This window comes from Lasioglossum baleicum, chromosome 3 (genome assembly GCF_051020765.1).
Source record: "Lasioglossum baleicum chromosome 3, iyLasBale1, whole genome shotgun sequence".
Lineage (NCBI taxonomy): Eukaryota > Metazoa > Arthropoda > Insecta > Hymenoptera > Halictidae > Lasioglossum > Lasioglossum baleicum.
The window spans coordinates 1766184-1794121 of record NC_134931.1 but is presented as its reverse complement, the minus strand read 5'-3'; the positions used below and the strand labels follow the sequence as shown (position 1 = coordinate 1794121).

The 27938-nt window shown below is 43.5% G+C and overlaps 1 protein-coding gene across 7 annotated transcripts in view; it reads left to right on the top strand.

Annotated features, from left to right (window-relative positions):
- Window positions 1-27938, top strand: part of Prosap (SH3 and multiple ankyrin repeat domains prosap) — a 268014-nt gene that overhangs the window by 95104 nt on the left and 144972 nt on the right. For all 7 annotated transcript variants that reach the window (XM_076420220.1, XM_076420217.1, XM_076420215.1 and 4 more), the window contains exon 2: window positions 987-1048. The gene's annotated coding sequence lies outside the window, so the exon portion shown is untranslated. The remainder of the gene's footprint in view (window positions 1-986; window positions 1049-27938) is intronic.

Genomic DNA, 27938 nt, shown 5'->3' with positions numbered 1-27938 from the left:
CGATCTTGCTAATTTTATAAAGCAACCACCTGGTGTGTTGAAGAGGAAAGGGAAATTTCTCGTCGAGCATTTACGACTCGTTAAGAAACAACGCAAAAGTAACGCAAAAATCCTGTAATTTATATTACGATCGCGATCAGCTTTCTAATTGGAATATCGAGTTGTGAATTTCTCTGGTTACTTAAAAGCCCGAACGGATTTTCATTAACGATACTGTCTGTTCTCATGCGGAACACGATCGACCACTTCATTTCCACCGAACAGCTGTTTTCGTGACGCTGGATCCTGAAAAAAGATAATACCGTAATCGGCAGACTGTAAATCCTACGCGCGAGCATCTTTATTACGATCTTCGTTTTATTTTCGTTATTATTGAGTCACGATGATAATCTTTATTGTGTTTTTAGTGGATACTATTTAGTCTTTATTAACCACTACATTTTCGATCTTTATGCAGTGTATCTTTGAGCAGTACACTTTCGAACTTTACGCATGGGGATTTCTATCTGTAATCTTTATGATGATTTTATTACTGTCTAGCTTTTAGTGACCGATACGCGACGGTTCCTTATTGTAATCGGTAAAGTGTGTGGACGTTATTGTTCAATCTTGAGTATGGATTGTTCATCTTCCGAAGCATAAAATTACAATAAAACGTTTAGATCGAGAAAAAGATCAGAGACATTCCTTCTTCTTTTAGCAAAGTTATTTCAGAAAATGGGAACGTGCAAAGACATTCGCAGTCGTAAGAAAATTTCCGGAAAAGATAATAAAAACGTGGTAAAATGGGGAACGCGTGGAAGAAGGAAGCGATCGTGGTGTGCCGACTAGATCGAGGAGGCGATCTAGAGGTAAGGCGATCGTCGGGCCGATCGAGCGCGTTTTTGCTAACGGATCGATTCAGAGTCGCAGAGGCCAGGAAGTTTCATTGTCAGCGTGCGGTAACGGTGAATTAGCGGTTAAAAGAGTGCCTTGTTTCGTTGCAGATGCTGCGCTCGCCGCACCGTCCCCGTCTGTATCTGGCCGGCGAGATTGCGCTCCGATTATGGTGAGTAAATTCTCTCTCTCTCTCTCTTTCATTCTTTCTCTCTCCTTTCTCTCCGCTATCAATTATTTACGACGCAGCGGCGAGCCGTTGTTCCCCGGTTTGATTTATGGCGAGTCGCTCTCGCCCGATCGCCGTTCTTTCGATTCATGGCCGCTGAAAAACCCGATCGAATTTTCGTTCCCGTTCCTCCCTACATTCCCCTTCGCGCTTCTGAGAGCGACTGTACTCCCGAATAGATTGCACGCGCCGTAATTGCACAACGCCGCGCCGGTAGTCCCACGTGTCACGCGAGCAAATCGAAAAATTGATTGAAAAGACTGTATACTGTATACAGTCTTCCTAACCAAGATACCAAAGTTTAATTATTTAATTTCTTCTCTCAGTGGTTAGTATTTACATATTTAAATTACTACAAACGAGAAGTGACTTCATCCAATATAAATTTATTCGAAATGATATTTGTGAGGATGCAGCTCAAGAATGGCCCAGTCCACCCCATAAACTCCCAAGGAAACACTTCCAGGTCCCCAGTAATGGTCAATCCAGGGTCCAGCAACGATCCCAGCGATAATGTAACGGAATGATTCGCGAGTTTCGACAGTCAGAGCACAGAAATCGCTTGGGACCCGCCTGATCGAGAACTCGTGGGATCTGGGGGGTTCTCGAGCGAGTCAGTTAGCCCTCGCAAGCGTAAAGCTCGGGAAGAAATCTCTTTTTCATCTCGAGACAATAGCGGCTGCTCGAACGAAAGCGCTAAAAGCCTGCCGTGTTGCTTAGCGACCCGGAACCACGCTAAAACGAATCATCTCGCAACGCTGTTTCCAGTTAACCTTTCCATTCTTTATCCCTCGAGCGTGCCCCTTGCTTCCCAACATCCCTTGCACCCTTTTCCTTTAGCTCTCATCTGGCTCAGGCTCTCGGTAGCCGACAAATGGCCGAGAGAACGATCCGAAGCTTTGCGGCTGAAGAAAAGAATCTTGGATTCGTTTTCGAGATTTCTGCGAATTGGATATTCGAGAAGCTGGATCGGCTGATGTAAGCCTCCCGGTGATGTACACCTCGAATGCTCGCTTGCTCCTGATGTATCTCGGTCTCTATACATTATGGAACATCCACACCCATCGCCGGCCTCCACGGTGTGCTTTATTATTCTCCGCGGCGCGTCGCTCGAGATGATATCGCAATAATTTTCTGCTGTCGGGATGTAGGTCAGCCCACCGGGGCGTTGCGGAGCAGATGAACTTTGAATCGCGTGTTTGTTTTATCCGTGCGATAATGGATTCCCGTTTACCCCGGACACCCTGCACCCACGGCTTAATGCGCCCGTGATTCCACGACGACTTCATCGAGCCAACCCCTTCGCAGTTTCCAGCCACGTGCGCCGAACGTGATCTGATATTTCGGTTCTATAACGGTTAGGAAGAAATAACCAAAATATACCGGTATCATACCGGTATTTTACGTACCGGTATAAGTCCCTGGTTTAATTTATTAAACTTATTAACTCAGGTAGACAATTATTATTTTGCATGAAGATCCGCAGTTTAGTTATGATATATCCTTCCATCACTTCGCGATTAATTGTTCAGCATTCATTTCTAACGGGACACATTAAAATTCGTGAAATTGTCATCACTATTCGAGACTCAACATCAATCGAATCTCTATGTCCATCTCCAGGCAAAAATATTTCATTTCGTAGATCGTGAAAATGATTACAGAATATGGCCGAAAGAATATTATAAACGTCGGAACGAGCCGAAACAGATAAGCAGAACTTTTTGACGGGGAAACGAGGAAGTGAAGTGAAACGTGTGACAGGATCGTTAAAGCGCGCGGTGCTCGTTCAAAATACGGATATCGTGAATCCGATTTGCAGAAGGAAATCCCGTCGAATATACATATGTATACATATACACGCTCCGCTGAAACAGTCTTGGTAAAGCGGGCCCGTGGATAAAAGGGAGTTTACAGAGTATAAAGATATTAATGATAATGTCGCATTTATATCATCCAACGGAATGAAATATGTTCGCCAACAGAGAGAGAGAGGGAACAACCAGTTCGAGACATAATGAAACAAGAGCGGAACGAAGCGCGCGAGCGTGATAAAAAGAATCGTAAATGAAACTCGCGATAGAACCAGAGAAAATGTGAGCAACCAGAGGGATAAGAGATTTTATTAAACTTAATCGGACACGATAGCGCGGCGTCGAGACGGAACGGGTCGTTGGAATTCTAGAATAGTGGCGCGGCTAACAATCAATTTATCGCGCTCCGAAGCAGCACAGATTGTCGAAAAGTTTTCGTCCAGTAACTCGCAAACATTCGACAAATAGGAATGTCTAATTCTGAACATAGGCCATCGGTTAAATTGCATTATTTTTTCGATTGTTTCGAATTTGTTTTCATGACTTTTTTCATAAACTCAGATTTTTTTTACCACGCTTATACATATTAGCTAGCCGAGTTGTCGTTGTTGTTGTTGTCATTGTTGTATGCGTCAAATCTTGTAATCGAATTTTAAATCACTTCCCGATGAGCTAGAGACTTGAAACTTTAAACATAGCTCAGAACTGGAAGACAATGCAATATTAAAAAACAAATTTAACAAAAAAAAACTGTGCGTTCAGGAGAAAAAATATTTAAATATTAACCGTCACACTACGCAGAACGACGCTCATGTTTGTGTAGTGTTCCGTTCATTCCGTTCCATTTCGTACAATTTCGGACTCCATAAAGAGACTTCGCCTCTCGGAATCATCCTCTCATTCTATCTCGCATATTTTCATATCTGGAATTTCTATATCTTACTATTTCATACCAGTATTACCATATCTTGCGTTCCATTTAAAAAAGACTAAAAAGTAGAAAATAAAAAAATATTCAATATAAAAAAAACTTTTTAAAAACCACGCTTATATTAAAATGCCCGTGAAGATTACGCAATATAGTTTGGCGCTCCACGCTTTTATTTATAGTGACTAATGTTTAAAAAAATTATTGTCTCCTTTTTAGTGCATTTTAATATAAGCGTTGTTTTTAAAAAGTTTTTTTTATATATTTTTGAAATTGTGACATGCGGCGTTTGTCTAACTCAGGCCTGGCCAACCCAAATGCTTTCACGGGCCACTTTGATGACGCGTAACATTAACAGCAGTCCGCACTTTAGGTAAACATGCTTTTAAAAAATGTAATACGAATACAAAATGAATAAAACTTTATTGTTATACTATGATTTAATATAATTAAGTAACTCTCGAGTCTTAATTATGTAATGAGATATTTGTTTATCCTTTCTTTCGACGTTGCACATCTCAGCTGGTTTTCTAAATTAGCATCAGTTAATAAAGCACGTAATGAACTCTTTGTAGATTTCATCTTCGAAAAAAATGTTTCACAAACATATGTGGATCCAAAAGCACTTACAACTCGTTGTGCAAAACATCTTAAATTGGAATATCTCTCGGATGTAATATAAGTATTATATTTATATTTATTTAATATTTTTTTTAGACAAAAATTTCCATATAAATATAAAATCGCCCGGCGAGCCGCGTGTTGGCCAGGCCTGGTCTAACTGCTAACTTATTAATATTGTTAAACAAGAAGAGAACAATTTCTAATCATAATTATTTTGATTCGAGAAGTTTATCACATTTCACTGAATTTTTACAAGTGACTGATTCCATCATAAATCAGGGTAACGATTTCAGCGAACAAAAGGAACTCGAATAACGAAAAATCAGCCAATAAAAACGGAAATTTGCATGGAAACCCGTAGTATAGTTACGAGATCGAGCCCGTTCGCATAAAGTGAAAGCGACGCGTGAAAACGCGCGTCGGCTCGATGGAGCTGTTCGCTCCAGTTCGAAGACGAATGATTTTCCATCGACTCGCACGCTTGCGGACAGAAGTCGCCGATCAGATTGTCGTGAGACGCGTGTTCCGTTTAAACGGGCCGATTAAAAAATTGAACGGACACGAGAGGGTTCGTTACGGATTTTCTAATTGCTAGTAATTGCGCCGGCTCTCCGCGGGCATGCTCGGCCACGCACCTGCTCGGTAATAGATATTATTTTCTAGACTGTAACGAGCCGTGACGGCCAAGCTGGCCGTAACTGTATCGTGCGTGAAACGAGTGCATACTACGCGGCTACTACGCTCACGGTGCGTACCGGTGCAGCGTGGCCGATGCGCCGTGAGATGCACCGCGCGACGGAACACCACTTTGTGTGAGAATGTTCGAGACTTTGTATGCACTCGGTGGAAATTGATTTTACATTTTTGTGTATGGATACACATGGTTTACACATCGATACGTTCGACGTTTAGTGTTTTTCTAGTGCTCGTTTTCATTCATAAAATATTTCATTAAATGCAACGCAGCTCCTTCGAGAAATCGTGCGGATTTTAAACATTTATGAGAAAAGTGCTTGTAATACATTGTCATTTAGCTTGTAGGAAATTTTCGTTTTGCACGAAGATCCGCAATTACAATTTCAAGTAGCTGCATAAAATTAGTTCGACTACCTTGAAGTAAATTGTGAGAATGCCAAGCCCCATTTTCATTGTATCTCACGCTGAAACGATCTATTTGAGAAGATCTTTCTCACTTTTCCCTCCAATATTTCCTAGAGAAATGTGTCACCGGACCGACGAACCTTCGTACTATCTCGTCTCTCCGCTTCATCGTCGCGAACGTCGCCGTCTTATCGATATCTACGAGCTCGGCGATCTCCGCTGACATTGTCGAATTTGCGAAGAGAAGACACGTCCTTTTTTTTAACCGCTTCAGCTTCAGAAGAGACTGTCCCAGTGAAGTAAACTATAGATAAGTATAAAGATTAACACTTGAGTGGTAAATAAAAATCATTTTTATGCCTTGCAGCCTTCACATTTTATAATAAACCATTTGTGTATAAAGAAATGTCGTATGCTACTACAATTTCGCAGGCTGTCGATCGCAGACGCGACGATAAATCTCGAAGAGCAGCAGTCGAAGAGGGCGATAGATTCGAGGACGAGGCTCGATCGTGAAATTTGTCGGGTCTGCTCGCGTCTCCATCGGGATAAATAGAGTGCACGCGGAACGAAGTGGATCTGCGCTTCGAACTCGCTCGCTCGCGCGCGCGCGATCGTAATCGGAATGGTTGCACCGGCTTGGCTCGGCTTCGAGTCGTTTTGTTCGGCTGTTGCGGTGGTTGTCCGCGCTCGGTTTACCGTTAGCGCACCTCGAGATACACTGCAGCCGAGTCTCGAGCCTCTAATCTTACGGCACACCGTCGTCTAATTAAAAACGGCCACGGATAAATTTGCCTCGGCTGATTCGCCGATAGACGCCGCAGACGCCGTCGTGGTGCTCCCAAACCGAGACTCGCTGCTTCGGAATCGGTATAAAGGTCGATCCACACGGTACGGCACGGATCGTCTTCAGTACGACAGTTTTGAAGGTTCATCCACACCAGAGGTGGCCAATCTTTTACATATTATGTGTCAATCTTTATCGCATACGAGTTCAGATGCTCCATACAACTCAAACACTTTTTTTACCTTATTACGTTCATCGTTGGGGTTGGAAAATAAGGGTAGGATTGAGAAATTTCGTCATTGTTAACTAAAATTTTAACAAACCCATAGAGAAACATATTTAACAATTACACAGCGAGGAGCAAAAGTGAACACACAAACAATATTTTTACAAAAATTTATTTTTATTTAATGTTTGCATATAGAATTAAAAAAAAACAAAATACACAGTATTAGGTACAATATTTCAGCTTCCCTAAAAAATTTAAACAATGATGATATTGTTATTATTTTGATAAATACAAATTGTTTTCGTGTAATCGGTTTTACACGACATTTCATTTTCAAATAAACATTTCATATTTTTATGGATTTAATACTTTGTCCAGAAGCCTTTGGCCTTGGCAGTGACTAGAATACGTTTAGGCTTACTTGAAATTATTGTATTTTCGCAGTATTCTGGAGGAATAGAATGCCACTGTTGGTGCATTCTTTGCCACAAATCATTTATTGTCGTTGGTGGATCATTGTAGTTATTTGATAACTTCATTTTTAAATATGCCCAGGCATTCTCGATGGGATTTAAGTCTGGGCTTTGAGTAGGCCACGATATCGTTTGAAATTGTTGAGACTCTAGCCAATTTTTGACGCTTTTTGCAGAATGCCCTGGGGCGTTATCGTGTTGGGAAACAACATCACATTCTTGTACCGGCATATTATCGACAACATGGAATAAATTCTGTTCTAAAATGTTTTTTGTAAGTGAAGTGGTTCTCTCTCCCCATATAAAGGCAAAAGGTTGTAAGGCAGCCCCATATCATGACTGAACCACCGCCAAATTTAATTGTCTGTTTAACATGACGTGGCAAAAGGGATTCATGTTTCCTTTTCCAACACCAAGAACATCTATCCGATAAAATTCGATTTATTTTAGACTCGTCCGAGAAACTCACGGTCTTCCATCGTTCTTCATTCCAATTTATATATTTTTTGAGAAAACTCAAACGAGCTTTAATATTTTTCTTTGAAAGAGCAGGTTTCTTCTTCTTCTCCATTGATGTAAAATTAGCTTCTTTTAATGCTCTTCGAGCCGTCCACTTTCTTATTTTCTTTACACATCGCTTTCCAACAACTTTGCAGCCGTTGACGCCGTCGTCGTGACTTCTATAGTTATAGTATTTTGTTAATCATCGCTTGTCCTGCCGATAAGACAATATTTTTGGACGTTTCCCGAAAGATATAGGAACATAATTACAACATCGTTTTCGTATTTGACTAACTGCAAACTTCTCGGCAACTTTTCTCGTTAATGAGCCAGATTTTAATTGAGAAATAATACTATCTTTCACAGTCTTAGAGAATGGCTTCATGACAGTATGTTAATGCGTGTTACTGCACGAACAACAAAAGTACAACTACTAGAGTACTCCCGGACTCGAATAACACTGGTCACTGTTTACAAAAAATATGTTTACGTTTCTCAGCCACAAACGTTCTAATATGATGCAAAACCGACTACATGGAAAAAGTTCGTATTTATCAAAACAATAATAATACCGCGATCAGTAAAATTTTCTTGAAAAGCTAAAACTTTGTACTTAATGCAATGTATTTTATTTTTATTCTATTTTATATACAAACATTAAATAAAAATACGTTTTTGTAAAAATATCGTATGTGTGTCCACTTTTGCTCCTCACTGTATTTGGTAAATATATGTTATTATCATTAATAAAATTTACGAAAATGTTTTCTAGAATTAATTACTAAGAAGGAATATCTCGTTTATACAATTGCAACCTATACATTGGAAAAACCGAACTTATTACCGGTAAAAAGTATAGGAAAATATATCAGTCCCTGGCATGAACTGATGCGGTAGGGGTATAAACACATCCATTCAAATGCATTGAAGAATATTTGTCGGGCCGGATACGGTACGTGTCTGTGCGGATAGTATAAATCGACCAATCACAGCGACGCGACACGTAACGACGCACAGTGGGCCAGAAACCGATCTTTCATTAACTGTCACATCAAGAATCCTTATCTAGAAAGCCCAATATTTTTGTCCAGAAAGATCGGTTTCTGGCCCCACTGTGCGACGACGTAAAACCAATACACAAATCAACGCCAAGAAATTCTGCCAAGAGAATCTACAAAAAGGGGAACACACTTCACCGATTCAGAGGATCTATGGGAAATCGTCGGAGGAGGTTACCCAATATTCGCGAGCGGATACGGATAGACGGATAGACGGTCGCCGTGGCTCTCGGCGGAATGTTAATCCGGCTAGGGTGAACAAACGACGGGATCGCGTGCGGATCAGCGATACAGCTCGTTCGTCTTGGTCGCCGGGGAAAAGTGTGCTCGAAATGGGTGGCTTAACGAAGCAAACAGTCGCGTAGACTTCATATTCTGTTCCTCCGGGTAGATTATTGCTCCCCGGCAAGACACAAAAGGGCCGAACCCGAGGCTCGTTTGCATTGTACCGGCCGCGTATTGTGCGCGCTCGCCTCGCCCTGCCTCGCGATCTGCCCCACATTCGGCCCCTCACCTCCTCCCGCTTTTCTCCTGCTCGCTTGCTCTTATCGCTCGCTCCCATCGAGCTTACAAATTAATAAGGATTGTGTTTGCTCTGGGAATCACGACCTTGCCTCTCCCGTGCGTATCGGATCGCGATGCTGCGAGCTCCGCGAGCTCTCCGTTTGCGAGCGATGCGAGCCGACTGATCAATTACCCGCCTCGGCCCGATAGAAATCAGACCCCTCGCAACAATCTACGCTCGATGAGCCACTTTGCAGATTCGGTTCGAATCATTTTTGCATCTAGGTATAAGAAAATTTTTCTGGCACATGTGTAACTGTGGTAATGGGCGTGTTTATGGAATAATTTCCATAATTAACTTTTAACGATGGCAGTTAAAAGAAGATTTGGGTATCGGAATGCAGTGTTTTCTCGGTAATGGTTTGAGATAACGACGATTGACCAAATAGAATTTGGATTTCCGATTGATTTCGTTGTCTCGCTGGGGCAACTGGCTCGTCCATCGAGCAGACGGCTCCATGTCGCGCAAGGGACACCGGGAAATCCATTTACATTTTACACGAGCCCCCTAACGTCCATTGTTCGAATGGTTGCCGGAGCAATTATCGGCAATCGCGACGCGAGCTAATTAATTGGATTAATTGTCCGTGGATTAATATTGGGACCTACGAGTCGCGAGCCATTGGGCCGAACATTGGGATAATTGATTCGCGTTTCATTAGAACGCACTCGTGAAGATATAATATATTCTCCCAAAATTCAAATCATTGTCTCTATCCAATTAATTTCCTATTTAATTCAATTCAATTCGTATCTAACCATTTTCTGAACAGTTCCGATTTGTTGCGGTAATATTGATACCACCGTTCCCTTAATATCGCGCTAGTCCCCGAGTACACGACCGTATCTAGTTCTGCGTGCAGCCGGTGCAACGTGCATGTGCATCGGTATGCAAAGCTGACGGGTCACGACAGCGTATTCCTCTTAGCCTCGAACCACCACCGATTCGTCTCGCGCACGAATAGACAGCGCGTCACTGTCACGGTCAACCGTACGTGCACCACCGCATTATTCTTCTGTGAAAAATTACCTGAAGACGCTATAAATCCAACTGATTTATTAACTGCACTCGCATAATTCTTTAATAAATCCATTTCGGATCTTTCACATTCGGGTCTTTAACTTCTGATCATTGTTGTGTTCATTTTCAACATTCTATTGAACAATTTAGCCATAGGTTAAGACGCCCAAATATGATGCCTATTATGGCACTACCTTATATCTTGTAAAGGAGAAGTCGCACTCTAGTGAGAAACAATAGTTTACCATGTTAACTCAACAGTGTGCAGTGCAATCGCACCATTCTATAGATTTTAGTATCGATCCTCCGCCAGTTGTCTCTCCACGTGTTGAATATTTTCGTGGTTAGATTTTCGATTGTATCTTTTTCGAGAAAGGTAAGTGATTTTGAAATGTTTGAACATATCTGTAGTTTCAGTTTATTTATATTAATGGTTGCCAACTGTTGATTTGGGCTGAAATTCATTTTCTCTTTGTCAGTAGCTAGTATTATCAGTCCACATGGAGTTCCCAATATGGCACTACCAAGGGTTCCCTAATATGGGTATAGCTATATACACTGATATTCTTGGTGTGGGTGCCGAATATGGCACTAGATCTCGTATTAGGGACTCAAGCTGTACCATATTAAGAACTCCTTTCGCTGGATTCTGCAAATGACACACCACAAAGAAAAATATTTTCCCCATGCTGTATTAATTTTTGAACAAACTTGACATAAGAATCTTATAGAGAGGAAATGCATCTACAACTGGTAATTTTTTGGAGGAAAAAGAGCATCCTAAAATAATAAAAAAATGACCAACAAAAAGTGGTTCATTAGGAACTCAAGGTGTACCATATTAAGTACCCCTTCCGCTGGATCCTGCAAATGACACACCACAAAAAAAGAATATTTTTCCCAAGCTGTGTATTAATTTTTTAACAAACTTGACCTCAGAATCTTATAGGGAGGAAATGCATCTACAACTGGTAATTTTCTGGACGAAAAAGAGCATCCTAAAATAATCAAAAAATGACATCAACAAAAAGTGATTCATATTTGAGCACTTTACCCAGTAGGGTAAAGAAGTATCTTTCTCATCTCGTCAATTATAATTTCCAAATATAATATTATACTGCATGTATATTTATCAACGAACGTCACCAGACACTTGCTTTTCACCTGCAGCCTAATCCCGATGTAGCGGACGATTACAACGTGTACAGCATGCTAATAAATATGTATTCGGCTCGCATAATGAATAGATTCTCATATGCAAATCAAGAGACAAGAAGCTCAAAACGAAACAAACAACCAGAACGTGTCCAGCCATCGACCACGTAGGGTTCGAACCCTAAAAACCAAGATTAAATAGCAGGGCAAAGGGTTGAAAGTTTCGAGACCTGTGGGAAACGGCGCCATTCGTTCTCGCGTCGAGATAGAACAGTCCGGGACCGGGTAAAAACTGTTCGATGATCGCGAGACTTCAAAGTCGTTCGCGTTGCAACACGAGCTACGCGAGTTTCGCCGGAAAAAAAACTAGACGTCCACGAAGATAAATCGAAGATGAGTCAGCTCTCGCTGCGGGACCGTGAAGAACCGTGAAATCGCGATACGTTGTCCACCCGAGCTTCGTCCGAAACGTTTCTTCTCGCGCTGTGAAACCGCTCCGGTTTTAACGCGGAACGAGACGTTGTAACCACTTTCGCTTCTCTACGTTTGTTCGTCCCTTTTTTTTCGCTTTTTAGTCGTTCATCGCCTATTCGGTCACCTTCCTCTTATAGTTTTCGGTGCGATCCTCCTGACAAGTGTGATTCCACCATTTTTCTCGTCCCTTTCTCGTCCCGAAAAGCTTTTGATTTTCCAGCTTTTCTTTTCTCTTCTTGCATTTACACTTGCACTTCCGTTTACTACTGCGGATGTTCGTGCACGATAAAAATGTTAAAAAAGCTTCTTCCTTTAATAATTTTAGTGGGTTGAAAATAATTGGGCACGTTTTAAACCTGAATAGCATAAAATGGCACGAACAGTTTAGCGTTGCTTCGGGGACCATTTTGCCGGGTATTCGCTGTCCAGGCTCGCCATTAGGAAAACACGCATTCCGCATGCAGCAACCTGTTATATTCGCCGATTCGCTGGTGCAGCATGCATCGATGCATCGCGACGCATCGCGTCAAGGAACGCAGAGAGCGGCCCGGCGCTTCCGTTGCGTTGGAACGCGCGCGTTTTCCAACGAGGTATCGATCGCTCGCGGCGAGAAGCCTAGGCGTGTCGCTCGAGAGAGTGGAAAGCGAGTAGAACACACGCATACACACACGAAGATACCGTATACTATACCGAAGAAGCAGTCCCGATGATCCTCTTTCTCTGTCTCGAAGCCAGCCAGCCGAGGCGCAGCATTCGAGGCACGTGCTCGCGAACACGCGTCCACCGTGCTAATTCAACCGGCCGCGGCGTTCGCATAATCGCTACAACCGATCGTTTTCCCTTGTACGGTTCTCGCCGGCGACCCGAACCGCGGGGTTGATCCGCGATTAGGGCAATCGACGAATTTCCGGCGCGTGTCGATCTCTCGCTCGCGCGATTCGACTTTGAGATTTCGAACCGTGACGCAATCGAACCCTCTCCTTTTTCGGAAAACACGCGAAACTTAGAATCGCCACTTCGATCCTACACTGATTGGCAAAGTTTCTCCCAGTTGCGAAAACGTGGGACGATTCGCTGTTCTACAACGTAATCGATTTTCCTCTTCAGCTGTAATATGGCGAATCGTTCTCGTTTCTTCAAGTTCCTTGTTCGTCGAAGAATCAGTTAAATACACAATTGCTGCATTAGGGGTACTAGAAAGATTAACATGTCTACAAGAAGTACGTATGTTAACGAGACAGGCTCGTGATGAAGATTTGAACAAAATCACAAATAATAAATACGGACGTTATGCATTGCTTTCTAGATGAAATAAAATTCGATTCATTTGCGATCAATATTTAAACATTACAATAAATGCAGCCATAGAAAAACTAGAAATTTCCATTCCTCTTCTACGACATTTCTGCAAGGGGTTAATAATATGTTTCAACCCTCGGACGACAGGACTTGGGTCTAATTCTAATGGTTGGCTCAATTATAATTTCTCGTTGAATTGTTCAATTCATTAGCTATTTTTATTCGACCAAAGAAATAAGTTCAAAATATAAGAAGATTGAATAGATCCAACTGTGGTTGCTACAAAATCGTCAAAAGCGCGCGTCGTGCAAACGAGCTCAAATCAATAAGTGAATTCAGTCATGTTCTACAAAATCGTTTGTATAATTTCAATAATTACGGAATATAGAGCCGGTCGTTTTTTCACCCTACTGTATTAGGGTAAAAGTTTGCGTGTTCTCACGAGGAGCTTCGAGACCGAGGCGTGGGAGTTCGAACGCAGGAGTAACCGTCGGAATCGAGGGATCGAGGGATCGAAGCGCGGCGCAAACTGGAGATCGAGCTCTTACCGAACCCAGTCTTAGGTTCTCTCTTTCTCTTTCGCATGACTCAGCCGGCTGGAATTTCGCGACACGCGATACACCGGGCTTAACCGGCGGCGCGGAGCGGCGGTTTATTAACGCGGCTCCAGTAATTCTGACCGCGGGCGAGCATTAGAAATCCCCGCAGCCTTCCGAGAGCAGCGCGCACGCTCGACCGTGAAAGGATTCCGATTGCAAGCGTGCTGCACCGTGCTCTCTCGCCGGAATCTCGTCTGCAGCCGCCGCGCCGCGCCGCGCCGATCCAAACGATGCAATACAGGGGCTCCGGTCATTTTATTCGCCGCGCACCACCCCACCACCGTGTCTCCATGACTTTCTCGTGACTGAAACGCATTTACCGCCTTATCGAGGAAATGCATCTACCTCCGAGCGATCCTTTTCCATCGGCGCATCCCGGTGCAGCCCTGACACTCGCTGCACCCGAGCTCGTTGCTCCCCTCAACCTGCAACATTAATTTTACTTTGATTTTTTTAGCAGAACTTGCGAGCAAACAAATTATTAGGTTGGAGGGAAAGTATTTTCGTATGCTTGTAAATCAAAAACACGTGTTGTCAGTGAGTCATTGGGAAATAATGGAAATTATATCATTGATTCAAATGTGTGCGAGACTGAAATTTGATCACCAAACTATTTGTTGACAGGCGAACCAACAACCCTAAACATCCAATTGAAGTGATTTCTGTAACGAAGTAGAAATTGATTCGTTCGCAATCCACAGGACTCTGTATGACGAAGAGTTAGGTAAACATTAGAGATAATTGAAAGAAAATGCAGTTTCTGTAGAAAACATGTTTCACATTATTTCAGAGTGATCAGATCTCCACTACCAGTTCTTTGGTAGCATTCATCTACAAAGTGGTTAGCATTACACACGCGGATCTCTTTCCACGTGCAGGATAAGAGCACTAGGCAAACCAACAACCGTGCAAGAGCACCATGCAAACTTCGAGCCGCGTAACACGTACATTTTTATTGGTTCACGATTAATTACAGGCACTTAGCCTCGAATCGGTATGGTTACCCGTTCAGATTTCTTGCGTCGAACGATCATGTCCATCGTCGGTGGGAATCTCTCATTGCTCGTGCGTTTCGAAGGTAAGTGTGAGAACCGTGGTATCGGCTCGCGTTAGGTCGGATCGAAAGGTTTCGACACGGTCGGCCGGCTAATTAGAATTTCTAAGAGAGCGTACAACTCGGAGAGCGGCGATATTCGATCCGTTTGCTGGAAAAGTTTCATCGCGTCGAACGCGGTTCCATCGTCCGGAACAATTCAGTCGACTAGTTTAATTACATCGGCTGGATCGTTAGCGAGATTTCGTTAGAGCTGAACCTGCTCGCGTGAGTTTGCTGATTTTTCGACGAACTTAGAGGATCGGGGAGGATCGAGGATCGCAGCACGCGCCGACGTTTCTCCAGGTTCCGTCCAGATGCGTCCAGGTGCGCCACGCCGGCCAGTCTGTAGGTCAGTTACACTGTTACTGTTACCGTCCAGGCTATTACCGGTTATCGAGCGCCTCGCCGCGCCGTGGCAACGGTACGCGTAACTCCACCGTGGAATTCTCCTTTGAACAGACGCCACCGACGCGGTCGCGAAAATCCCCGAGAACCTCTCCGAAACTCGAAACCCACATCTCTCTTTTTTTATTTATTTATTAAGGTCGCGTCAACAGCTAGGTTATTAGTGACCACGAAGAACTGAAACACACTTTATAGCAGTGGATTACATATATTATTTACCGGTTGAAATGTGTAAGGTTAGGTCTAATGTTTTTTTCTGAATTAAGGCATTTACTTAGACTACTAGAAAACCCACATCTTATTAATTTCCTAAATCTATTTGGTTGATTCTGTTTGTAGCTCGTCTGCGTGCGCTTTCAAACAGCTTTTTTTTTTAAATTGAGATATGCACTTCAGAAGTTTATGGCAACGATTGAGATAAACTACTAAAATTCTACAATAAAATTATACTGCAACGAAAGGGTTAACGAGGCAGCCGAAACGCTACTCGTTGTCCGGGGTCTTTTGGTTCGCGAGCTGGATATCTGGTTACAAAAGGGAACGGTTAGGCGGAAACGGGTTAAAAGAGTTGCGGGAAGAAGGCTGTACCTGGATAACGGGCTGGATATCGCAAGCCCTCCTCTGGGAAAGATCGGGCCCGGTAATTAAGCGAGCGTTCGTTGCCAGCATTCGTTGCCTACTCGCGGATGTCCGGGTTAATCGAGGCGGAGATGTTGCGCGAGCGGGTCGAAAAGCGGGTCGAAAGCGGGTCGAGATCGCGTATCAACGTCCGCGGTGTCAATGGGCTTCTCTCGTCCCTTCGCCGTTCGCGTATATATTTCTAACCTGGAAGTTGTATCGGGGACTTGATAGGGGATAACACGTTTCATTAATCATTCGGCGAGGGGGCAGAACCCCTCGACGTTCCCGCGAGTCAATTATTCCAGCGATTCCTCGAGGGACGACTTAAAATAAACGGACGCCAGAGCTCGCCTCGCGAAATTTACAACAGATATTATTACCGTTCCTCGACGAACTATTTGCTAACAGAGCTGGGCATCGCGTGAACGATATTCGTAAACAGTAACGGAAACACGTTGACCGCAGCCGTGTAAATGGCAATTTTCGACGATTAGATCCTAGACCAATTCTATTTTGGTAGACAATTTTAATGAGACAATTATTTTCAATGGACATTTCTACAGACAATTTTAGCAGACGATTTTAGGGGACCATTTTAGTAAGAGCAACCCCTACTTTAGTGCACAGAGGAATTTTCAACGATTAGATTCTAGACCAATGATTTCTATTTTGGTAGACAATTTTAATGAGACTATTATTTTCAATGGCCATTTCTACAGACAATTTTAGCAGACGATTTTAGGGGACCATTTTAGTAAGAACAAGCCCTCCTTTACTGCACAGAGGAATTTTCAACGATTAGATTCTAGACCAATGATTTCTATTTTGATAGCCAATTTTAGTAAGACATTTATTTCTAATGGACAATTTCTAAAGACAATTTTAGCACATGATTTTAGTAAGAACAAGCCTTACTTTAGTGTACAGAGGAACTTTTTCAATGATTAGATTCTAGATTCTAGACCAATGATTTCTATTTTGGTAGACAATTTTAATGAGGCGATTATTTCCAATGGACATTTCTACAGACAATTTTAGCAGACGATTTTAGGAGACCATTTTAGTAAGAAGAAGCCCTATTTTAGTGCACAGAGGAATTTTTTCGATGATTAGATTCTAGATTCTAGACCAATGATTTCCATTTTAGTAAGACAATTATTATTTCTACAGACATTTTTAGCAGATGATTTTAATAAGAACAAGCCTTACTTTAGTGCACAGAGGAATTTTTTCAACGATTATATTCTAGATTCTAAACGAATAATTTCTATTTTGGTAGTCAATTTTAATAAGACAATTATGTCCAATGGACAATTTCTAGAGACATTTTTAGCAGATGGTATTAGTAAGAACAAGCCTTACTTTAGTGCAAAGTGGAATTGAAAAACGTGGGTTACCACAGTTCCGGCAGCGTGTGCGCTAAGTCCTTCAAAATGGCGGTTCCGGGGGCTGGAACCGCAGAGGATTCATTCATCGGACGCCACGGATCGAAAGGAAACGAACGCGCGTGCACACGCGGTGAATGAAAATCGCGAGAAACCAGGAAGCATGTAGAAGCTGGCCACAATCCGATCACTCCCACGGTGTGCCCGCGTTATCTAAGCGACTCGTTTGTAACCCGCACCGCTGCGAACGAATCGTAGATAGACGTGTATATCCCGTGCGAACCTTTTCCCCATCCTTGCGGCTCTCTTGCGTTGCATTCTTTTTTTCGCGAATGTCGAAAGCCGGCGTCAAGGATCGACGCGTTTTTCCACGATCCTCGGGCTGAGAGAGCGCCTGCGATTCGCTTTTAATATTCTCGTCGCTGTCACGCGAATTCCTTTTAGCCTGGTAAATATTGCATTCGCGATCCCACACCCGAGCTCCCGTGGAATCTTGCTAATCGATACGCCACCCTCGCCGGAAACCGCTCGCTCCGGCTATATTGTTAACGCTGAGCTGGCGATATTTAGATCGCCGCTCCGAAATGAAAATATTAGGTCGACGCAAAAGTTATGAATTAAAAAATTATTCAGAATATTGTTTAGATTATTAAATATGTTGGTGTCTCTAATCAATCACCACACATTTAAGTATTCTATGAGGTGTTATATCAACTTCATATCCATGCAAATAAAAAGATCATATAGAATGGAATTATTCTAGGTCGCGCGGAAGAAATATTTAATTTTCTACCACTTAAAATGATCTTTTAGAGCCTTGTTCGATATTTTCATTGACGAATGGCGAGGTTATTGTGGACATTTATGTTCTCGGATGATCACTGGGAAATCGTTTACGATGATTCTTCGTAAGAAATAGCCTTGACTTCGCCGTCAGTGTTGTGAGAAGCGAAGAAAGCGCAGGGTGTGCGCGGGATTACGAGGTGAACGGACGTTTTTCAAAGCTTCCTCGTTGTCTGGTCGGCAAAGGGTTAATCGGCCTCTCGCTCCAGTTCCTGGGCTCTCGGGTTTGCCCCTGTGCGGCTCCGTGGCCGGTATTCCCGTTCCAGAGCCTTTGCTATTTTTATTTTCAATTTACCTGGTGGCTTCGTTTGCACGGCGCCGCGCTGCACCGCGCTGTGCGCCGTGGGCGTCGATCGATAGTCCGCGACTCGTTCGCTCGAATTCGAGGATCGGATCGGATCGGCGAGCAGAGGCGGCTTCTCTGCTCGAGCACGCGTGAGAATTTCCGATGTAACGCCGCACCACGCCATACCCCGAACCCTACAGAAAAAGAGGGCCCTTCTGATCTTTTTTTTCCACTCTCTGGCTCTCTGCTCTTTGCGATTCCAACGCGGTGCCCAGCACGCCGCGAAATTCCCACCAGTTCGATAGTAGATAATTCCAGAGCGTAGATAATTCCGGGCATCGAGGCATCATTATGACTAATGAGCTAGGCGGGACTCGAAATTAGAGCCCGGCCCGAATCGAACCGGCCCGACGTGCGATCCGGATAAAAACCGCTCGGGGAAAACACGAAGATCGCGTCGGCCACACCCGTCGCTTCCAAACCGTGTCTGCCATCACTATACCGCGTGTCGTATTACACATTTGTCTATGACAGAATCTGTGCGATCAAATATCCATAAAATCACTTTGTCCGTTACATTTTCCTATGAGAAAACCTATATGATCAAATATCAACGAAGTAGCCTATAAAATCGCTTTCTGTACGAGATTTTTCTAGGAGAGGAGCTATTGGATTCAATTATAAAATCGCCAAACTTCGTGTTATTTCTACAAAATACTGCAAAATAGACATGTCACTTTTACTGCCACATATTTGTGTGCGACTCAGAAAAAAACAGTGAAAAGTCTATACCTTCTGTTTCTTGCAATCGAAGCAACGATTTTCATATTCCCTTAAAAACCGGTCTGGTAATCACGATCGTGTGATTTCCATTAAAATCACGGCCACAATGAATCGCAGCACTCGTCCGGGCCCGCTGACAATCTTCGTTAGCCATTCCTCTTCATCGCGCCAGCAGATACCGATCTCGTTTCTCGAGCATTCTACCCCGCAATTATTATACAATTCACATCCACCCGAGATACGTGCGCTCCTTACACGCTCCTAATTGAAGCGCGCGCTTGTAAATCCGTCCTCCTACGACGCATAACTTGATCCAGTACCCCACCTGATTCATCAACCGAGTCTGGTTCACTGTATCTGGAATAGCTCGCGTGCAATAGCTGCTTGTGTGTGTGGTTCCTTATTCCAACACACACGATTCTGCGATCTGGAAAAATTTCAACTTCCCCCTTAATTGACGCCTCCTAGATGAAAACCTCGGGAGGATGCATGAATGTTGAAACAGCTGTGAATTTTTTTAATTGGGGTAGCTACAACATCGTTTCTTATTATGCTGCGATTTTCATTCTCGCCTGTATCGTGTTTCTACATGTCATAGTAATTTTGCGAACCGGTTCGTAATTTATACAGAGTGAACCACGAATCGTGATCAGTAGAGATTACTCTGTTATTAGCAGTCCGATCGACAATGTTTCTATCAGATTTTTGGTAAACAAAGCAATTTTTTTATGTTATGATACTTACCGAATTCGTCTTGAAATCCTCTAACAGGTAGGCGTAAAATAATTATAGGTGTATTTGAGAAAAATTGAAAGCGGCCTTCAAAAATCATGGAAAAAGGGCTGCTCTTTACTTTACCGGACTCAACATTTTTGCCTTTCTCCTATAAATTATGATGTATTTGGAATGTAATCCAGTAGATTTGTACCCATATTGGCTGCAGATCGAAGGTTTGATCCTGTAGGACCAATGGTTGCTTAAAGTTGAGCAATCTGCAGTGTTTTTGACAGGTAAGGGCGCCGCCATATTGGTTTGTCGCGACGGTCGCGCGCCACTTACCGAGCAAAATAATTAATGAGTTGGTTGGTGTTTAGGTTGGGGGGGGGCAGCAAGGACCAGCGGTTCTGCCCTCACCTGTCAAAAACACTGCAGATTGCCCAACTTTAAGCAAGCATAACTCCTGAACCATTGATCCTACAAGATCGAAACTTCGATCTGCAGCCGCCCCGAGTACAAATCATAATTTAAGAAAGGCACTTTTGAGTCCAGTGAAGTAAAGTTTACCCAAAAAAGGAGTTAAAAAATCTTTAGTAATTTTGATAAGTGAAAAAAACAATGTTCCTGAATGCCCTTAATCCCTCCACTATGTTGACTCGCACGCACCTATTTTTGTTTGAAATAAATAAAGTCCGCAGTCTATTGATAACAGGCTGGAATTGTGTGTTGTAACCATTATCCTCGCGACAGAATGGAGCAAGCTCTCCACTGTTTCGGTCCAAGTGCTTTAATTTCTGCTCAAAGGTCGTACCACTCTGGATAAGCACTTGACCTACTCCCAACAATCGCTTAGACCTTCGGGCTGGATGGAGCTCGATGTCCACGAACCCTCCGCAATCAGAATAAAAGTAAAAAACCTCCGACAACTTGGCCAACCAAAGGTAATTGCGCAACCAAAGAACAAGCTGCTAATCATCAGATTTCTACGGACGTTCGCAGCTTTCCGCTCGGTGAGTGAATCTACTCGCCACTTTCTCTGCTCTTCTGTGGTGGTCCATTCTACCATCTTAACAGACCAGGATCCTTTATGTATCTTTGTGAACGAAACACAAGTTGTTCAAGAAATGTTTCTACATTATAAGGGTGGAGCTCATAATGCAAACTAGTAAAATCAGAATAGTGACTCTGAGAGGCGCCATTAAAAATTTCTGTACTATTATCCCAAATATTGTTCACATTATGAAATATGTACGCATTTAATTAATTACTAAACACTTAAGTATTGCATGAGGTATTATATCAATTTCAAATCCACCAGATTGAAAAGATCATAGATAATGGAAATATTCTAGGTCGGAAGAAACGTTTAATTTTCCAGTTAACATAGCTCCAAGTGCAAAGAGTTAAATAGATAGACCTCCTGCAATTTAATGGGGACAATTTTGATTCGCGTAAAAATCCGTACAAGTTCGAACTTTCGTGTTCGAACAAGAGAATTGTTGGGAATGTAACGTTGTGTAAGAATTCATACTTCTCTACCAAAAAATTGGAAAAAATTCTCGAATGTATACCGCGATGTCAGCAACGCGTAAGATTTTTTTTCAGAATTTTCTCAAGCGGTGAACTATGAGAAATGGATTGATAATCGATAAGCTGTTGCGTCGAGGAATTGTCTTCGGAGTATTCGAGACTGTTGGAACGTACTCGTATGCATCGTTACACAAGAATCGGCCGGTGCATTTGCATCAGGGGTCAGAAATCGGCGGCTCATCTGCTTTCAGGGCGCGTTAAATGTTGTCGGGTTGGTTCGCCGACGGAGTCCTCGCGTTCCATCGAAGCCCGAGGGATCGACGACGACTTCCTCTTTCTCACGTTTGGCTCCGCTCGGTGGCTCGCTCGTGACGGTGAGAACGCTGCCTAGCTCACTCGCAAGCGAGCAAGGGACCGCGATGGAAACGGCCGTTGCTTCGAGAAGCCTCGCCGCGGAGGAGGCTAAACAGAGAATGAAACAAAGAGACAGAGAGAGAGAAGAACGCTTTTGTTTGTATGCATTCCACGCGTGGCGGTACGTGACATAATCGACGCGACACGCGTGTACCGCGGGGCCATTATTCGCGAACAATGAGACAAGCCTCGCGGGAGGACCGACTTGAAAATTGTGCGTCAACGGATCTTGCTCCCGAAACCGCGCGGTAATTACATTCGCGACACGCAACAGATTCCTCAACTACACATATGCATTCTCATGGTAGCTCTTAAAGGACTGCGTTTGCTTTTCCCGCTTTTCATCGGACAACCCGCAGGATTTTCTCCACGCTGCCCGCTTGTTCCGCGCGCATTCCTCGGCGACTATCTGCACGCTGGTCGGTGATTTTACAAAACATGTTCGCTACCAGCATGTCGTTCCGTTGGTCAACGTTGTTATTAAAGTACTTTATCAAACGCGGCCCACATCATTTTCTCGCGGAGAAAACCGAATGTTGGAAAATAAGGATTACTGTGCATACATTCCTCGGTCATTTTGCAAAACAACATATTCGCTACCAGCATGTTTCTCGTTGCTCACTTCATTTTCTCACGAAGAAAATCGAAAGTCGAAAAATGAGGGTCATCCTACTGTACGTACACTGCTCGGTCTCTTTGCGAAACATTAACAAGTTCATGAACAGCATGTGTTTCGTTGCTCACCGTCGTTATTAAAATGTTTTATCAAACGTAGCCCACATCAATTTCTCACAAAGAAAATTGAAAGTCGAAAAATAAGGATCACCCTACTGTACGTACACTGCTTGGTCTTTTTGCAAAACATTGACACGTTCGCTACCAGCATGTCTTTCGTTGGTCACCGTCGTTACTAAATGTTCATCGAAAAATAAGGATCACTGTACATACACTCCTCGGTCTTTTTATTTCGGAGCTAGCAAGAGAGATACGCGATCATTGGGCGTACATCTTTGGAACGAGAACGGTCCGTTTGGCCGTGGGACCGTTTTTACAGGCGTTTTGCGCAACCGTGTGTACCAACGCCAGAAACCGGCGGCTCGCCGCCTCTTCTCCGAGGGGGAACAAAGGCCCACTTATCTTCTCGCGGGCAACGCTCGATCTTAATACCCGAGACCCTAAGGTTTCGCCGAGATTAGGCGTTCCCTCGGTCACGACACCGACTATCCACCGCCTCGGTAGAAAATGAAACTCGGCTGCAACGACGCCGCCGCGCACCGCTGGAAACAGAATACACCGGGGGTCTTAGAATTGCAAACGGTCATGTTAAGAAGCGGGGTGGTTCTTGCACGAAAAACTTTGCAGGAATTCAAAGTGACCAAGAATTGCTTTATTATAATCTCTGTAATCGTCGGATTCGGATAGATGTGCAGTTTAAGCAAAATTCCTAGTACTTCTTAGTGATTATTGTATCTACACTCCCGTTCAACAAAATGGTAATTAAAGAATACAAGCTTCTAGCTTGATTCTATTGTTTTATTTTGATTAGATATAGCTATTATACGACAATATTTGAATGCAAAATTAACATTAGAACTACCGAGCACTAACCGCAGTTGGCACACATTGCCTTATAATAATGACAAACTAGCATTTATTTAGATACCGTACCAGTTTTGTTTAAGTATGCACTTGAATAGAGAAGTTCACTAAAAAAAATGTCTCAGAAAAACGTATTTATAATTTTAATATTTCTGAGAGAACAAATCAGGATCGAGTCATTTTTGAGTTCTAGTTCTAGTAGTTCTAGTGTTAAATATATACATATATCACTATTTGGACAAATGTTGAAGAAAAGAGATTGAGAAATTGTGGGATGATTATGAACAGCTCTATGGACAGCACTTAAATTTAAAAAATCTATATAAATAAAAATGTAAATGTCCGTTTGTTTGTAATCGAACATCTCAGTAACGGCTGAACGTAGAAAGCTGGGGTTTAAGCCATTAGACGCAGCGTTTCTCCGGGAAGGTTTACGAGAAATCAACATGCGGAAAGTCCATTCGTTCAAGAGTTTTGACGATTTTTTCCACCGGCTACAACGCTAGCTGCTTACTTCAAGCTATGTGAATGTGGCGCGTTTGCGAAAACATCGATGTATAATAATCGATTTGGTTTCGTGTTGATTCGCATTATCACCAATGCGTCACGACGAGAATCTTCTCAGTGGTATTCTGCTTCAAATTATACCGTGAAATATATATAAATAGAAAGATTGACCTATTCGGAGTGATTTGTTCTGTAAGTTCCTCATTGCATTGGAATTCAGCTGAGTAGATTGATCTGCGTTTGAATTGAAATATTTGGTTAGTATTTTTAAATTATTAAGTTTTTTCTTTGTCTTTTAGTTCGTGTTTTTTCCTTATTTAATGTTTAGCAATTTGACTGTATGTGACAGGTAAAAACATGCTTTTAAAAAATACTGAGCCACAGCAACACCTGGCGGGGGAAAGCTAGTTATAAAATATAAGAATAAGTAAGAGATTTTTGATATAATATATTTGACAGATTTGTTCTTTAATAACAAAAAATCGTTACATCCAAATTTGAATAAGTGTCTGGTGATTTATGGACAGGAGTGTATATCCGTACCCTTAGGGTTACAGGAGCAATCGGTAGTCAGTAGAAACGGCCAGCCACGAGTAGACGTCCACCACCAAAAAGAAGCGTCGCAACTGTTTGGTGCCATTTGTCTGTATCGGAAGCAGGGCCCGCTCGTCCGAGGATCGTGTCTCTATTGGCTGTTGTGTCGTCGAGCAAGAGGAAGAAGAAGCGGCTTGCTCTCTCGTTGGACTCGTCGCTGTCGTTGTTCCCTGTCGATCCCTCGGACTGCTCCCTCGGCGGCGGTCAGTCGATCGAGCCTTCCCAGAGTGATGAATTTCTTTTGGTCGGGGATCCCCCCCGAGCAAAGTGGTCCGATGACCCAGATACGTCGTTCGAGTCTTCCTCCGGTCGGGCGATTTGTCGTTTCTGTCAACGATTTGCCGCAATTACGGGGAAATCCGTCGAGAGGAGCAACTGATTCTCGAGAGCCGCTGCCGGTGCGCCGCCGCTGCTGTCGGATATTGGAGGCTCTCCGTTTCACTCCCGAGGGAATATGAAGCAGCTCGATCGGTCGTCCTCTCGCAATTGCTTTCGGGAACTCCGTGGAATCTGTGTCGAACCGACCACTTCGCCCCTTTCGGCCCGACTTTGACTAGCACCCAAGATTGCGGCTGCTCTCCTGTGCGGAGTTTCCTCGATTCGCGGATTTCTTTGACCGCCCAGACTCGATTGCGGTCTGAGGTTTGCTCGGGAAGTCCTCTTTTCCGGGGATTCATTCAGGATTTCGAAATCGGTCACTGATGCAGTTGTATGTTACACTAGCCTACATTTGGATAGTACATTCTCACCGATAGGTGTTCCGGTAGTCGACATATTAATGTCAATCATTCCAAGGGCGATGTGGCGCGGGGATTAAAATTGCATTCCGCCACGAGGGAAATGAAAATCAGCACGGCCGCGGCTATTTTTATTCACTCGATATCGACTCGATCGTATAGCTGAACAGAATTCTGAATCTGTAATACTGAAACTTGTTATCTGCCGCTTCGGCTCATCGATTTATGCGGTTTCATGAAATCAAGGCGCGCCATCTGCTTCTGGACGATGCACGGGATATCTGTTGCATAATCAGGAGACTTCGAAATGGCACGTAAAAATAGGATTGCTAATTATCCGCAACAGAGGGGGAGAGGGGGCTGTGCCAAATATTACCTTCAACGGTTACGATATTGATAAAGTAATATCGAAAATTCATGGTATGCTCTAAGCTGATCGAGAAGGCTTCAAAATGGCATGTGAAAATAGTATTGTTAATCATTTACCACATAGGGGGAGAGGGGGCTGTGCCAAATATTACGTTCAACGTCTACGATATTAATAAAGTAATATAGAAAATTCATGGTATGCCTCCAAGCTGATCGAGAAATTAAACGCGCGATGGCCGTACGGAAGTGAACGATGCAGCGCCGGATAGAAATAGAAGATGATCTTTTAAGGCTTCTCCAGCTAGGAATAAGGATGGCGTAAAATTACGGGTATTTGAAGGAAAACGAATCGAAAGGACCGTGTTCGCCGATGAATCATCGCGATTAAGTCTAGCCTGTGTCCGTCGGTTTCTCGTGCAGTGGATGGTGGTGTCTGGATGGAACCCGAGGCGACGGGACACGGCTACGGTCTGGAATAGAGAAGAATGAGAAAGAGAAGGGACTAGATCGCAGGAGCAAGGGAGAAGGATAAAGAGAGAGAGAGAAGAGAGGCAAATGGAGACAGAGACACGAGAGACCGTGGCGTGACACGTCGTGATCGGTAGAAAGAATCTCGTTCTGCAACCCGGAAACGCCGTGACTAACAACTCGGTATCACGAAGGTGGAAGAAAAGGCCTGAACCCTTCGGGGTGGATATCTCCTCTGGGGTCCAGGAGGGTCATCAACCATCGGCCGCCATGCCGGTCGGGCCCGGTCGGGATCGAGCATTATTATGACCAGATCTAATTGAAACTCCATGGCTCGGCCTGACCGAGCTTTGCTCAGCTACGAGCAAGTCGAGATGCTTCCACATCAGGCTTCGGCTTCTACGGAGGCTTCGGAAAAATTATGTCTCCTCTAAACCATTTCAGACACTTGGCAAAGGCCGATGACGCAGGTTCCACGCGCCTAACTTGCTTGATTTTCTAGAGACTTTAAATTGGGGATATAGAAAGAATTCCCTCATGTGTGCCGAGCCATGATGACAACGTGTCAGATTTTTTTCAGAATTTTCCCTTTCTCAAAACTTCATAATAAATGCTTCCAACAAGTGGCGTCTGGCCATCGACCCCAGTTTCCCTTAACACTAGGTGACCCTCCACATTCACTACCTCTCAAAAGTATCCGGACACTTGCGAAATGCGTAATAGCAACGCATGAAAGTCACCTAAGCATCTAATAGTAACAAAAATCGATCTTTATTACTTTCTTATGGAATATCTAACTTACCAATATTAGAATAAGATTAAATACGAGATTTGGAATTCGCACTGCACCTTAGAAATGAAACAAAGCGAAACTTGAAATCCTTTCAAGCACCGAGACCGTTCCACTAGATTTCGTATTTGTGGATAGAAATTAATTAAATTATTATTAGTACGAAATTAGGTGTTGGGTGCTATGATACCACAATATGTATACATTATAATAATGATTGCAAGTGACAAGAAATTGTTCTAAATATTTTTCCTACTAATTTAAAGTACATTTTGCAGAGAAAAACAACAAGTGTCCGGATACTTTTGGGCGGTAGTGTAAATTCCTGTCTCGCGAGCCACGCGGTTCAAAGTTCCATCTCTCGCACGTTCGATCGACGGGCTTTCGAGAGATCGAACATCGTTGGGTATAACCAGGAATCCGGTCCGACGGACACTGTCGTCTCGGATTCCGAGGGTCTGTCAGCGCGGATCCCTTCCGCTCTAACGAGCTAAAGCGTCCGAGGAACGGCCGACGACAACGGCGGCCCGTTACCCTTTCTCTCTTGGTTCTCTCTTGGTTCTTCTTTTTTTTCTACTGTACCACGGGTTTTCTTCTACTCCCGTTGATCCAAACCTCCATCGACGGGGAAGGTAAAGCGCGCCAAGGAGATTGTACCTGCGGTAAAAGGGCTAGAGGATCGGGGACCCCTCGGGTCTCTACGAGAGATATCCGTCGCGTGGTGGTTTGTTTGCGATCGCGTCGCGAACGGGCCACGATGATTCATCCAGGAGTGCATCGGCGGCGGGACAGGATCAAAGACCGACTGACCGAATCAGAAAACTAGCAGGCAGGTTGTCGGCTCTGATTTTTCGAGACTCCGACTTAGTGCACCCGTCGTCCCACCTCCAACGTGCAGCAACCCAACCGCATTTTCACCTGAGATTTATTCAAGACGCATCGATCCTTTCTAGTCTCTTTAATTCTGGACTCTTCTGCATTGCACGATCCAAGCCAATTGAAACAATCTATGTAATCAGTGACACCAATCTCACTGGTCCTCGATAATCGATTCGGCTCGAC